Here is a 17,360-nt window from a genome sequence, read left to right as displayed (position 1 = left end):
CTGGATTACATCATATTCTCACATTATTCATCACATGAGTTTCATGCAATTTAATACTTACACAGAAATGCAACCGGAAGAACTGGCATATACTTCTGTTATGCTAATGAAAGAAGGTATAAATGGTCTGTTCAAAACGGAACAACATGTGCTCGTGATGGTAAGAAATAGTTTACCCACATTGGTTGTTTGAATTTGTCAAGCACATCAATACAATAATTAGTTATTATCAATCTATCAATTATCTGCATTGGAAACACTAGATTACTTACACAAATCTGTACAGGGTGTCGAAACAGTCTTTTGTAGACTGTCCCACTTCCAACTTAACAGATTCATTTAATCCGGGATTTTGTTGGTAAACTAATTTCTCAACGGAAACTATTAATTATATAATTGAACTGCCAAACACACTTTGCTGACATTTTTGATAAAGCATTACTTTACAGGTTGGTTTTTTTATTTTATGTTGTACGCAAATACATCACCAACCCCTGGACATAAAGCGATATATATTTACCAACGAAGGATGCAAGAAATTTACTCGAATCGTTTGACAGACGTCAGTGGTGAGGTTTATTTCAATCACAACACTTCAGTTGGAACATTCTATGTACCAGGTAAAAATGTTTATGAAATTAGTAATCTAGTCCAAAATAAAATATAAATATTTAATAAAATTTAAAAGTTACAATTATTTGCTTGAAGATGACAAATACCCTTTAAGAACATAATATACATCTTTTTCTGAAAGTTTTTATTAATACTTAAGCTTTTTTTTTTTAGATATTTGTGATATATTTTAGCTTTATTAACTGATTTTGTTTAAAAGTATATTGGTCATTGTCATGATTGCTCTTAGAAACAAAGTTTTGACTGAAGAGTTTATTTGTTTTAATAGTAGACAAAAAAGTATTACTTGGAGCCAAATGGTAATCCAAGCAATGGTTGTGGAGCGATGGAACAACAGCAAACTTCACTTCAATAAATAAAACAACTTGTCAGCAAAAAGCACTTTCTTATGGAACTAATGGATGGGAGACGGTTAATGTCAACTGTACAACTAAAGCTTACTACATATGCCAAGTCAAATGTAAGTTTTTGAATTAATTAGGCTTAAAAATAATCAAATCAAAAATAAAAATAAATGCAAAAACAATTGCATCCTGTACACTTGTATATTTCTGGACACCGAATAAAAATATACAGATTCACGTCGGACCGGGACCTTCTGGCGACCAAGCCTTGTGTTGTACATCTTGCGTCCTAGTTTGCACCAAACAGCTTTAGATTTGGCGAGTCAATTCTTTTCGCTGAACATTTTGGTAAGCTAAAATTGAACTAAACACAAATTCCAGTTAGATTACCATAACGCCGTCATAAAACCCAAACAATAACGGATCCACGTTAGCTAAATGGAGGAGAGAAAAGCTAATATGAAACCCATTAAAATTTAATATGAAACCCATTAAAATTTAAATCTGAAAAGGCAAAGTTTTTGAATATTATTATTGTTGCAGTTACCCCAACTTTAAAAGGAACAACAACTAAATGCAAATCGTCAAACGCTACTATAATGTGGACCGATCAGTTTGGTAAAATAACAAACCAAACTGGACTCACAATCAACAAGGTAAGCTTCTAATTTCGCAATAAAAATATGTTCACAAGTTTAACAGTTTCAGGTTGATCTATCAACACAAAGTAATGGAAATGTTATTTCAATAAGCTTTCTAGCCTCAATATTAACTAGTTATTGGTACAATATAACTTTATATTTCAGGTTGATGTGTCAACGCAGGAAAACGATTTAATTATTCAATCAAAAAGTATTCAGTATATTGACTTACAAGCTACAATAAATACACTCAGACCAATGACAAAATATGCAATAAAGGTATGTTCTCATTATGAGTTTCAATAAAAATTTGAAAATCTACAATCTTAGCCTATATTATGTTTCAGATGACAGTTGAATTTATTGGCTGCAGCAACTTTTCAGTTGAAAGCAGGTTAAACTTGACAACAAGAGCAGTAATACTTCCAGATGCAGTTACAAGTGCATCGGTGATCTCAAGCAATCCTTGTCTGTTGCAAGTAAACACAAACCACGCAAACATTATCTACTATAACGTAAGTGTTTTTTAATTTTCCAAATTTTTTTATTTATTTTAACAAGAAAACATGAAACTTTGAGTTTTTTTCACATGTCAGCACAAACAAATATTAACCTAAATCTTATATACCATTGGCTCCTATTTTTTTTAATTTCAATGTTCAGGTTTCAGCTTCAAGTAACATTTTAACAACACATCAACAGTTTGCTGAAATCAACAATTCCCAGCTGCAAATAAACACAACAATGCATCCAAATGGAAGAAATATTACTCTAAAAGTAAGCTGCATGTTAATATGAACAAATCAACCAAAGTAAAGTAATGTGATATGCTGCATCGATTTTTCAACTGATAAAAACATATGTAAATATGTATACAGTGTGATGCCTTTTTTATTTGAAATCCTTTGAAGGTAATATCTTTGTCAAAAAAAATATTGAATTATTGAAAATTTAACTCAATATCGTTCCCAGATCCAAACTCTCACATGCGAAGGGTCAAGTGAACAAAGTGAGGTCAAAGGTCATTGTGGAAAAGCAAATGAAGCAAATGAAGTAAATGAAGTAAATGAAGTAAATGAAGAAAAGAAACAAGAAACAAACACAGGTAAAGAATCACATTTATTTAAAATATATTGCACAGAAATCTAGTGATTATGTATTTGCTTTAATTATTATGTAGTGTGTTATATTCAATTTATAATTGCATTAATATAGTACTTGTTATTTTCCACAAACATGTGAAAATAGTTGGTCGGGTATTACATTAAAACTTGATTGGTAACCCAAGCTGCTTGAAAGGATGAAAACAATAAAATGATGATTTAATCGAATGTAATGACTATAGTATATTTATTACAATTACCAATATGTTTATTGTGTTCCAAAAATAGATTAATATTGTTTTTACCTCTCAGTAGGCCCGGTTGTTGGAATAGTTGGAGCAATAATACTGGCTTTGGTTGCAATGGCAGTTATGCTCTTTATTGTGAGGTAAATTATTAAAAGAAAAAAAAAAGGAATACCATATTGTAGGTTATTAGATTTGCAAATCAGTCGTTTAATTAACTTTTTTCAGATAAATATGTTACATAGATAATGGCTTCTAATCTATCTATATACTTGTTAAATACAATATAATATGTATTCTAAAATACTTTCTTTGAAGAGTATGTATGATTGTAAATAGTGTGTAGAGTACATTTATTACAAATAAAAGTTTATGCAAAAAATGTTTTGCTACAATAAAAGCCTTGGGTACACTATGCAGTATACATAGATCTTTAATGTAGCTTAATGTAATGCATTGCAAAGCCAAACTGGTTGAGATTGATATGAATTGACATCCTCTGGATTAAGACATTTGAAATTACTGAAAACAGCTTAATCAAGCTGATGTCGATCTACTCAACCTTTTTGGCTTGCAATTCATTATTAAACTTAATAAATGCCTTGGTGTAGCAAATCCTTGCATCATATTACAGGAAACGCCGTACTGCCAAGAAAAGTTTGCCGCTGGGTCTTAATGTTACAGGTTTGTTTGGTTTGGAGTTTGTTATGATAAGAACGGTCAGCCTACTCTAACCTATAAACTTTGTCTAGTAATTTTAATTACTATTTAGTTTAAGGCTTTCACAATTTTTTTAAAATATATATGGCCCGCAATGGCCAGGCCTTACAGTTATCTGGCCCGCAATGGCCTGGCCCACAGTTATCCGGCCCGCAATGGCCAGGCCCCACAATTATCCGGCCCGCAATGGCCTGGCCCACAGTTATCCGGCCCGCAATGGCCTTACAGTTATCTGGCACGCAATGGCCTGGCCCACAGTTATCCGGCCCGCAATGGCCAGGCCCCACAATTATCTGGCCCGCAATGGCCTGGCCCACAGTTATCCGGCCCGCAATGGCCTGGCCCACAGTTATCCGGCCCGCAATGGCCAGGCCCCACAATTATCCGGCCCGCAATGGCCTGGCCCACAGTTATCCGGCCCGCAATGGCCAGGCCTTACAGTTATCTGGCACGCAATGGCCTGGCCCACAGTTATCCGGCCCGCAATGGCCAGGCCCCACAATTATCTGGCCCGCAATGGCCTGGCCCACAATTATCCGGCCCGCAATGGCCTGGCCCACAGTTATCCGGCCCGCAATGGCCAGGCCCCACAATTATCCGGCCCGCAATGGCCAGACCCCACAGTTATCCGGCCCGCAATGGCCTGGCCCACAGTTATCCGGCCCGCAATGGCCTGGCCCACAGTTATCCGGCCCGCAATGGCCAGGCCCCACAATTATCCGGCCCGCAATGGCCTGGCCCACAGTTATCCGGCCCGCAATGGCCAGGCCCCACAATTATCCGGCCCGCAATGGCCAGACCCCACAGTTATCCGGCCCGCAATGGCCTGGCCCACAGTTATCCGGCCCGCAATGGCCTGGCCCACAGTTATCCGGCCCGCAATGGCCAGGCCCCACAGTTATCCGGCCCTTTACGAGAAAAGTTTGCTGGCTCCTGTACTAACGATTTCAAGCCACAGATATCCATAAAGCAATATCATTAAAACATTTACACTAGTTCCAGATGGAACAATTGGAAATGAACTGGATGAATTAAGTCTTCAAGGTAGAAAATTGATAAGTCACTTTTAGGTTTAAGCATAGATTAAAAAGACAGAAATAATGCAGCAATTAAAGGCTTTGCTTTTAATAAAGTAATGCTCTCTCACAATATGTAGAATATCAATGTAGACACACTATATAACGGAGTGTTGCTCTTCCAGCAGAATATATAATAGATTGACGTTTCGACGTGCTATACAGAACGTCTTCATCAGGATACTCACGTATCGTGCAAGACAGATTCCTTATAAATCGACAAGGACAATTTGTGCAATTAAAAAAACTCGCACCAACGCTCATTGGTGTAAGAGCGCGTGATAGCTTATCGGCATTAGAACGTCAGTTTTTACGTTCATGGTTGGCGCAGGAATGAATGTTCCACGACTCAAGAAAACCGCGCTTGTGGTAATCGGTTTCCTTCGTCAACACCGGAGCAGCAGAAAAGTTAATTCTGTGCTTGTGGGTAGTTGCATGGCTTGCCAACGCTGATTTCTTAGCATCCTTCTTGCCCACATCCTTTTGGTGATCCTTCCGGTGCGTATTTAAACTTCTACCCGTCTCACCAATGTAAATTTCGTCACACTGTAGACACACTATATATATACAGCTATTATGGTTTAGATATAGGGGCATCAAATTGCATGTGGCTGGTATCATTTACAGTAAACCCTAGAAAATGTGAGTTAAATCAAAAACTTATTTTCTACAGCTGCCAGCAATACCAAAGCTCCTGAAATCTCGCCAAGACTAAACATTGAAGAGCCAAAGGTTGGTAGATATATGCATAACACAGCATTACTTAATTAAAAAACACAGCACTACTTAATTAAAAACATTTACACTTCTATAGACTTCTATAGAAGTTTGCCACTATGAGAACTTCAATAAAGGAGATGGCAGCCACAGAGTAAGTTATTTTTGTTATTTCGCTGTTACTTCTAAGTATGAGTGAATAACGTAAGACAAAAACAAGGAAACAAACTATAAAACGCTTTTAGAAACTTGGAAAATGAAAATGCTGTTTGAAGAAAAGGCTGGAAATAACATGATGTTATTCACCAAAGAATTTCAGGCAAGTTTATTGTTGTCTGTTAGATAATGCAAAAGGTGTTTGGTGCGACTATTAAATTAAATAATTTCTTCGAATTTAAAATTAGTTGCTGTCTATTAAGTCATGGATTAAAATAAATGTATTTAAATTCATGCTGTTTATTGTAATTAATAGTGGAGTTTGTTTGAAACTATTTAGGAAAAGTTAATAAATAGCAACAATGACTTACTGAGCTGAATTTTTAATATATTTTCCAGGAAATTGTCAATACGAGCCAAGTCAACATAAAGGAAAATCATTTCTCTCAACTTCCACAAAATGCTGAGAAAAACAGATACAGAAACATACATTCTTGTAAGTTGTACTAATTAAACATTACCAAGTTGTGTATAAAATGACATAAAACAAATAATTTTTGAACCTGATTGGATGTATGTTGAATTAAGTTCATTCATTGTAATTTCATATCTTAAAGTTCGACAGGTTTTCGGAGAGTTAAATAATAATATATGAATGTTTTCATCAAATATTTACACTGTTCGATGAAAAATGGTACAAAGCAAAAATTATCATTCAAAATTCTCAGAAATTTATAGTTCGCCGAGTTAAAACAGACATCCTAGTATCCTAATTGAATCAAATTAAACGGCATGAATATTTAAAGTTTTACAAATTTTGTCTGCGCGAGATTTTGTTGAACAAAAGTGTTTTATTTATTTTTATCAAATAAATTACTCCCACAGTTGACCATGCTAGAGTTAAACTTGGAGGGCAAGGACAGGATGATAACATAAACGCTTCTTTTATGGAGGTAAAATTGTTCCTGGTATTAACAAAATATCTCAGTATGTGTCGTTAATTCATTGTTGGTTTATATTAATGTAGTGGCCTTTCCCATAACAAAGTTTTGTACCCGCGACAGCCCGTTAAGCAGAAACAAAGATGTGGCATACCATTTGTTTCGTTCCGGTATTTTATGAAATTTAAGTTTGTCACTATTTCTTAATAAAACAACATTGAGTATATTTAACAGTTAAACTAGATCACAGCTTCAACATTATGTAGCAGTATATAAATACAGAAAAAAATGGCAAATAATTTCATTATTTTTAATCAGGGATATTCAGAGAAGAATAAGTTCATAGCATCTCAAGGCCCCAAGCCAAACACTATGGGTGATTTCTGGCTGATGGTTTGGCAACAAAATGCTTCAATCATCGTCATGCTGACTAAAATGTCAATAATTCTACCTGGGTAAAAAATTGCCAGGTTTTGTAGCTCTTTTTAAAATTGTAGCAATAACAGACATTGTCATCAGTATCTTTTAAGTCAAAGATATACTGACGATGTCTTTTAAGGCTAAAAATATACCTTTTTAACATCTTAAAAATAATCTGAGTTCAATACTAGCTTTGCTAGATATTCTGCTTTTACTGGCCAGGAATTTAGAGTCAACATTGGCAAGAACATAAAGCTTATATGTCACAAAATTCAACTTCTTAAAAACCTTACTTCTAGTAAAAAAGGGTGTGAACTTTCATGAATGGTATTTAACTTCCCAACTACACAACACCATGTCCTTACTGAATGGTTTTTATAAATTAATGGACTTTTCAATTAAAATACAATTTTTAATGAAATAAGATAATAATAATATTACAAACCAAAAGTGAATGCTTTCCAGGCTAAATGTGCCAAATATTGGCCTGAACTTGGGACAAGTGTTCAACATGGGAAGATCTCTATCACTTGTGAAGAAGAAACAAGACTTGGTGGAATTATCACAAGGATGTTTGCAATCTTCCTTAGAGAGGTATATTTAAAACTAACCTAATGTATTTTAGATAAATAAAAGTTATCAATTAAAATCCACTAATTTAAAGGCGTAAAAAATTCAAGAAGCATATATTTATGTTTACATTGTATAAAAAAAGATAAACACTTATTGTGATTTTGTCTAAGAGTTATAAAAAATTTTTATCTAGACAAAAATAACTTTCCCTAAACTTTATTTTACAAGTGAAAGTGTTTTTCTTTATACATATGCAATGGAATTATTGGTTTTGGTTTAAGACTCATTCTGAAAGCAGTATTGTGTGTTTTTAAACCAGTCATATCCAAACAGTTACACTCTACGCTTAACCACGCTATCATAATACTTTCAGGAAACGCGTAAGCTTTCTTAATAAAGACAGTGTTGTGTGTTCTTAAATCAGTAATACCCCACAATTCCATTCCCTGCTCAGGCCACAGTGTCTTATTACTTTCAGGAAACGCGTAACGTGACTCAGTTCCAATACACAACCTGGCCCGACCATGGAATTCCAACGACAACTTCAGACATGGTTTACTTGAGGAGAATGGTGGAAGAAAAACACGACAAACAAGCTCCTATTGTCGTCCATTGCAGGTGAAAATATTTATGTGGTTTATTAAAAGAAATCTTAAAGAATTTTAATGAAAAAAATTAATTACCTAAATATATAATATAGTTTTCTAGACCATTATAAATCTGTCCTTGTAAAACTTGTACAACCCTAAATTAATCTTGCATAGAAAAACCTAATATTTGGCTAAAGAAAGCTTACATAGTTCCAATATACTGTCACCAGACTGGGCACTATGTTTAGACAGCAAGAATAAAAAGGTTTGACTAAGCTTGGAATAACAGAAGTTGTTAAAAGCAAGAAAAATTTCTATATTGGTTTGTATTGTACCAAATATGTATCTCTAACCTTAAATAAATAAGCTTTTTTAATCCACTCAATAGTATGATATTACAACTAGACATACCTATAACATTTTTTGTGTTGTGTTTCAGTTACCACTCATCCTGGAGTTTATATTATATAAGTATTTATCACATTTCTTTGTTTTGTAAGTTCATTATCATCGTTAAACCTTGTCAGTTACCTCTAGTGCTGGAGTGGGTCGTACTGGAACTTACATCGCGATGGACGTTTCGTTTGATCAACTCGACGCAGAAGAAAACGTTGAAGTTGCTCGAACTGTGATCAAGATGAGGGAGAACAGGACGGAAATGGTTCAGACTCTGGTAAGATTATACTTTTTGTGGATCTAGAAGTTTATATAATGACAAGGTATGTGCTGTACTTGGCATTCTTTTTGACACTGAGACCAGATATTTTGGATGAAACGTACTTGGCATTTTTTCAACATTAGTACCAGACAATTTAGCTTAAAAGTATTCCGATCTGCTACTGAATGACTTCATTATAATGCCTAAACATGAAAAATCACAGTTTGATGACACTAACAGATGATAAAAAATAGTTGCTTACCTTAATCAGACTAGACTCCATTGGTGCAAATGGTTAGACAAAAATACATAACAAAAAAATTAAAGCAACCTATAACAAAAAATTAAAACAACCTTATAAACGGTTTTTGCTTCTGTCAAATGTAAATATATTCGGTTAAATCTAACAGGTAAAAAATAAAGACTCTGTTAATATATACTGGGGTTTCTATGGCATCAAGAGTGCATAAAGAATAGTTGCCGATTTCTTTGGCTTTATTTAGTCTCCTGTTGGTGTAAAAGTGAAAAAAACAACAAAAAATAATTCTTGATCTAAACAAATCTAATTGCAGAGGCCCCCCTGACACATTTCAATTATTTACCCCTTAGAGGTAACTTCCAGTCTGAATTTAGTTAAGACTATTTTTTTTAGAACTGTGAATTGTACATATTTAATCTGTTCAACAATATTGTTTATTTATTCCAGCAACAATATGTCTTCATCCACAAGCTTATGATGGAACATGAAATGTTTCCGACAAGTGATCGAACAGCAACCGAACTATCGGATCTTACTGAAGATGACTTGTAAGTGATTCATTAATAAAAAAAAGTAAATAAAGAGTGTGCCAATAGCGGCGATGCCAACATGTCATTTAAAAAATAACTTAAGTCAAGTCTTAACCAATAAAAAAAAAAGTTATGATGTAAAAATAACAAAGTCATTGGTTCCCAGTAAAGTCATTATAATTATTAGAGCAAGTTAATTTTAAGTCAAGTCATTGACATAAAAATAAAACAGTAAACTAATACAATTGGTAAACTCGGCCAATTATGAGAAATAACTCAACTAAAAGTAACAAAAACGGAATATATATCATGTTTTAGTAAAACAATTGAAACAAATAACACGTTTTTATTCTAAAATTTTTAATGAAAACACTTAGTTTTAACACAGGTATTTGCAAAATGATTTATGTCAGTCAAGTCATTTAAAAGCAATGACTTAAGTGTTTGAGTTAATTTTATTTAAAAGAACAACAGTAAATTATAATTTTTTTATATGTTTTAGAGCTGAAGTCGTAAATGAAGAATTCAATCTTCTTTCTCAAATCCAGGCGATGAGTAAGTTATTACATAAACATTTGTAAATGCAACCAAACAGTTTTACCAAAAAGTAGCATTTATAATACAAATTTACGAAAAAAATAGATACTGTATATTTCAACAGGTGAGACATGACCACCGTGCTATCTGACTCCACTAAATCGAAACTAAAACAAACTGCCATTGTAATTTAAGGAGCATACTGTCAGGTCGCTTAAAGATTTATTGTACATTCACATAATTCAGCATAGTTCGCAAACACGTCTCGCAAGTAAGGCATGCATCTGTTGACTGTAGTGCAGTAGAAAGGACACTTTGACTAACGTTGCATTCAAAGCGAATGCGTTGAGGATTAAAACTGGCCAGTTAACTAGCAGGATGCAGCGCACAGGAAACACGCCAGAAAGACTTTAGCAGACTTTAGCACACGCACAATAAACACAGTACTGTAAATAACAAATACAGACGCTGATTCGCTACACCATCCGCCTTCCCCCAGGAACACAAAAAAAGTTCCTAGCAGTTCGTTGAGCCGCGCTTCTTCTTTAAAATCTTCCCAGGATCCGATCAGAAGTCGACCAACAAACGCAGAACGTCGGACATTTGTGCAATATGGAAACAGCACGTGTTGGGAACCGTGGTGTTCAATAGAGCGAAGAGGGTTCATGAATTCCTTGTCTTGGCGGCCCACGAACAACTCCAGGGGTAGCTGGTTGTACGACACGATGTAACGTCTGAAATGGTACTTGAAAGGCACAATAAACAACAATGCAAAACACTTTTGAATAGCCTATAATGCAGAAAATGATCGTCTTAAAACGCAATTCTAATTTCAAATCGCAAAACTGAAGTTAGTTGCTTAGAGTCTTTTGCTCTAGAATACCAATTAAAAGGGGCAAGGTGCTAATCTCAAAAACGCGAAAACAAATTACATCGCCTAGTCCACATTAGATGGGTTCCCTAAAGCAGACATAATAACCTTGGCGCAAAAGGTTATTCTAGAAAGTTACTCTCTGCATGCTAGTAACTTCATGTGGGCTATATGACGGTTATCTCACACCGTCTGAAAGGTAAATGAGGCATCAAAGGCCTTAGCAATCATGGGTTTATAATACCCAGAGCATTTTCGCTTGCAGTCACAAATGAGATAAATCTCGCGTTATGTTGGGAATTGGCAACAAGGTTTGGCCTTCTGCTCTGTTTTCCTTCTTATAAATCATAACGGTTAAGTGACGCAGGAATTTTAGACAAAGTGATCAGGTTATTTTGGGTGAGATATAAAACATCAATCACCATAACACGTGACCAGAGACAGTAGCCGCAGTGGCTTTGACACTTTAGAAGTAACGACTTCTGTAAGTGCTGGTTGAGATAGAATCTATCCGTTTATTGGTTTTGAGATTAGATATCACGAGAGGTGTTCAACCTCGATCGTAATATTTTCACCTTAAAAACTTTACCAAAAAAGGGCCATAATTTCGCAACAATAACTATAACAGTCTTGCGTAACCACTAATTTAAAGCGTCAAACGATTTTTCTCTGCATTACGGCTAATGAAATATCAATTTAACAAGCAATAACGCTGGCATACACTTGTTAACAAACGTTTTAACAAATCATAACTGATCGGCGTAGCTTAAAAATACTTACAAGCGAGAAACTGCGCTAGCAAACCAAATGAATACATACTTTCTATGCAACCTGATAGTATGCGTAAAATTTAAATCAGAAGGGTTTCATTGCGTGTCCATATCACGTCGGGGTCACCAATGTATATTTCAACAGGTGAGACATGACCACCGTGCTATCTGACTCCACTAAATCGAAACTAAAACAATCTGTCATTGTAATTTAAAGAGCATACTGTCAGGTCGCTTATATATTTATTGTACATTCACATAATTTAGCATAGTTCACAAACACGTCTCGCAAGTAAAACTGTTGACTGTAGTGCAGTAGAAAGGACACTTTGACTAACGTTGCATTCAAAGCGAATGCGTTGAGGATTAAAACTGGCCAGTTAACTAGCAGGATGCAGCGCACAGGAAACACGCCAGAAAGACTTTAGCAGACTTTAGCACACGCACAATAAACACAGTACTGTAAATAACAAATACAGACGCTGATTCGCTACAATACTAAATACGAAACTTAGAAAACCTAAATGAGCTTGTTTTAGTGTTGTATGGTAAAAACATTTGGCTCTTATGAGCATCATTAATCTTAATCTGATTTGATTTGAAACTGATTACTATGAGACCTGTAGGAATAAACTGCATTTATCGATTTGGATTTTTGTTTTTAGGAAAAAAAAATTCTAAAATTTTACAGAACTATTGATATTTATCTAGAAACTAAAAATCCTTAACACATTTAGGTCAAGTGCAATCAAGAACAGATGAAAGCATCACAGACATAAAGGTAAACATACTTTACAAAAAAGTATTTGCTTTATGGGCGGGCATGTAAATCAGAAAACAATAGTTCTAGATTAACAACGTACACAGCTAAGCTTAACTTTTAACGTATACCCTAACATTAATAGAGAAATCAGGTGGCACTGTATAAAGACAAATTGTATTTGATCCTCGACAAGCTTTCGCACAACCGTGCTTTCATCAGGTAAAATACTTAAAACCTATTTATGAATTTCCTTTATCAGGGATACAACTGTTCTACAACCTTTATTGCATCACAATCACCTTCTAGTGACAAACAAGCAGAATTCTGGAAGTCAATGGTTTATCAACGAGTAAACACTGTTGTGTGTTTGGAGGTATGTTGTTAAAAAGTATCAATAATAACTAAATTTACAATCCAAAACATCCATAACACAAGTCTGATCAGGTAGAAATTGTCTTACAGAGTTACGGTTTGTTAATATTTGTCTTTACCTTGTCTTTTGATGAATATAATTCACCACTGAGTGTAAGTCACTAGCATGATGGTTATGTTATGGCCGGTTCATGAGTTGGAACCTCACAACAGACCAGTTGTTTTTAGCCGGCCCTGCTTGCATCATTGATCGACAGATTCGGTCAGTCGCGATGGCTTCCGGTGTACTATAATACAAAGCTATAATCGTTGGTCAGTGCGACATCTGAAGAGCTAAATTGCAGAATACATACTTGCGTATGAATGTTTCATTATTTTAGTGGCATCGACATTACTTTTAAACAAATCCTAATGGCTGACTGATTATTTGTCCCTAACAAGACAATGTATTGTTGTTAATGTAACACATCTTTACACTTTTTAGCCTTATGAAGCTGACATGATTACTAGAAGTGGAGAAGGAATGGTGGACTTTGGAGATGTGAAACTCACGATTGAGTCAACGAATGACCGAGCAAGTTTTGTTGACAGAACTGTGAAAGTGGAGATGACGTCACCAGTTAAGGTGGAGTAATATTTAATATATGTTGGAATGGAATAATAATATATATACTTTAAATTTCCTTTATTAAGGGAAGTTTTGTATGCACATTAATATTCAACCATTTTCATGTATTAAATAAATAAATTGCAATGAGATATGCAAAGCAACTTGAAAAAAATATTATTGCAATTGGAAGTTTAAAATTATTTTTCATTATCATTATCCAACAATAAGGATTCAATTGTGGTGAAAAACCTGGTTCTGACACCTGGAAAAATGTTAACATCCATCCGAGTTCAAAGTTCATGTTGGAGCTGATCGATGAGGTTCAAAGGTCACAAGAAAGCCAACAAGAGGGCAGCAGAGTTCTGGTTCAATGCAGGTAAATCCACAAGGTGGCAGCAATGAGATAAACGCTGTAAATGAAATGATATGTTAGGCGGTGGTTCAATGGAAGATGCACTTACAAATGTGTTAAAATGTGTGATCTAGTCCTTCTGAAGCTGCTTTTTGACCAACGATGATGATAGGTGGTAGGTTTATTTATAGTTTGCACTAATAATTTTGAAATTTTAGCTATTTCAGGAGTGACATTACCACATTGCCTTATAAAATCATAGTTTTACTGGTAATTAGATAGAATGGTAAAGGATATATAACGACATTACAAACTTGAAATTAATGCAGGGTTTTTTCTTATATTGTCATTTTTGGTCACCAGAAATTTGTTCTGGTGAGCTTTCTGGCTATTAGGCTATTTACCTGGCTAACAAAGTAAATCTAAAACTCGGAAAATTAAATTTTAACCTCATCCAAACTCAAATCAATAGATATTCCTGCATTGGTGCATGTGTAAAAGAGCGATCTGGTCAAATAGCCATTTTCTAGAATGTCTGGCATAAAATGAAAGATATACATTACAACGGAAAATAAACATGAATATAAAAACTAAAATGTTTGTTATCACTGGAACCTGCCAATTTACAAAACTGCTTATAAAATAAACGAGTAATTGTGTCGCTCAATGCTTCACAACTTTAATGTTATTTGATTATTTCACCTGTTGTAGAAATTTACATTGTTTTCAGCGATGGAACTGTGAGGACCGGCACCTTCATTGCTCTGATGAACATTCTGGAAAGATTGAAAGCTCAGAACAAAGTCGATGTTTAAAGAACCGTGAAAGATCTGAGGGACGTGAGACCAAATATGGTGGACAACCTGGTTAGTTAAACAACAAGTTTTCTGTAATAAGAAGGGTCTTCTAAACTTTGATTTCAAACAACACACAAAGAGCTTAGGAAACGGTTTTACACAAAGAGCTTTAAATAGTGATTCTTAATTTTTTAAGCCAGGTGCACAATAACAAACTAAAAACAATTTGCTGCACACTTTTGACAAATTGCTTACGTTTAATTTTTAAGACAAGGACTTTACTTGCTCTAATTGTGACTTAATTGAGAGTTGACTTGTAATTTATTCCAAATGACTACTTGGACTTAATTTTTTTTACAAATGACATGGCTTGGCGATATCAAAATGACAAGAGCAAAACGAAAACAAAAAGGATTGAAAAAATGATAAGTTAATCTCTGACATGAGACACATTGTTCTTGCTGATACACATTTATCTGAACAGATATTTCTATTTGAGCAAGCAGCTTACCTCCAACTTTAATTTGAAAATAATATTCAATCAATATATATATTAGAAAGACTGATTATACGGTATTTTTCTGACAGTTGTTTCATATGTGATAAATAGTTGAACATTTTCAATAAAAAACAAAGAACATTTATACAATGGAGATTGCTGGATTATAAGTAAAAGCAACATAAACGACCGAAACCTTTACATTTTTTTATAGGAATGCTACAAGTACATCTGTGGTGAAAGAACAGCTATCATCTCCCAACATTTATGAAAATGTAAATCAATAAAAAAATTCATAATTACTAATATGCTGTAATAATTTTAGGAATATTTGTAGTTATTTTCATATGACAGGGTGTTTATTTTTATGAAATCTTATACAAGCTTTTCCATGTTTATCAAGTTCAAAGTTGTTGTTTTTTCGTCCACACTTTCGTAGTTGATTTCAAATTTAATTTATTTTTTAGGAATAAACTGTTTTATTTTGTGTGGCAGAAGAATATTGTCTAATTTGCTCTTGTCATTAATTTTTATATTTTTTCTGTTCTTTTTTGTTTATTTGGGTTAATATGTTACGTGTGACCTATCATTGTCAATAAATAAAAACACTGGAGTGGTAGATCTATGTTCAAATGAAATCAAATAAAGCTAAAGTCCATTTTAGACAGAAAATAAGCAACTGCAGTGGAGACCTTCAAATGGGGGTAAAAATTTGTAAAATAAGTGTTATGACATCATAATGGTGTACTTTACTCTACACCCCTATCAAGTTTGTCTCTCTACATTGAATTTTTATTTTATGTGATATTTACCCTTTTTTTTCCAATGTACTGGTGTTTGATTTGCCAAAGATTTTAAATAGTTAAACCAGGCTTATTCTATTAAATTTTAGCATTAGAAATTATGAAGAGAATTGCGAAATTATGAAAAATATCAACATTAATATAACATAAAATACAGGAAACACCTCTAAAAATACTGTAATGCACAATTATATCAATCGTATTCCAAAAAAAAAACGTTATAATAACACTATTACTTATTTTCTTAAAGTCAATTTTAATTTGGACAACTTATAATTTGTATTGCAAATGATATACTTACTATTAAATAACCATAAAGTTTTACAAAAAAATATAGCTGTATATCACAAAGTGCATTCACAAAAAGCAAGTACAGTATAAAATGCTAAGATTACCCTAAACTGCAAATAAAGTAGAAATTTAATATCATGATTTGTTGCTAGTAGATTGTCAAGTAAGTTAAATAAATAATTTCTCCTAGTTTGAAATGATTTAGGAAATAACAAAATATGTTGTCAGTTTAGCTCTTAACCTTCAGTTGTAGTTTTTAGAACAGGGGTTGTCAATTTTTATGTTTTTGCAAATTTTGAGATTTAAAATTGGGAAAATAAGCCTGATATTAGTTTATTATTGTAATATTCCTTATCACATGTATTTTGAATATGTAGTTAAATTTAAATGTAAGAAATGTGATAATATAAGCTTATTTAGATACTGACTAAAGAAATACTTTATATTGTTGTCAAGAAAAGCAGAAAAACCGAACCCTAAATTAAAATCAAATATTAATTGCAAGAATTAAAAAGGTGAAAAAATAACTCTTGCATACAGCTTAAACACAATATTGGAAACACGTGCCCACACAAATCTAAATGTTGTGATTGACTAAAAGTAAAATAACAAACAGACCTACACTGTTTCTATCTATTCTTTCCATTAGGTTACACTTGTTACAGCAGTGAAATCAAGAGACCCAACAATCTAATTATTGTAAAAGTTTTATACCGGTAGTTAAATTAAAATAGAACAACTTTTAGCGAATATGCTTGCCGTTACTTTTATTATTGCAAACATTTTAGTAAATCAATGTACAGGTGAGTTTAGTAATATTACACATATTTTAAAATAGTTTTGTTATTACACATATTTTAAAATAAAGTAACTGTTTGTAAGTTCAGATTTATTTTATTTATAAGTTATAGTGAAGCACTGAAGTGTCAATATGATTTATTTAGCGTATAGTTCCTCCTCAAATGTATTAGAATCTTTTCAGTTGTAATTTAAGCAAGCCTTCTCAATAATGTTTAAGTAATCGTTGATATGGGCATTTAATAATAAAGTAGTAAACGTTATGTTGTTGATGTCAGTTAAATCAAAAAT

Source organism: Ascidiella aspersa, chromosome 6 (genome assembly GCF_963924565.1).
Source record: "Ascidiella aspersa chromosome 6, kaAscAspe10.2, whole genome shotgun sequence".
Taxonomy (NCBI): Eukaryota; Metazoa; Chordata; class Ascidiacea; order Phlebobranchia; family Ascidiidae; genus Ascidiella; species Ascidiella aspersa.
This window is presented reverse-complemented; position numbering follows the sequence as displayed.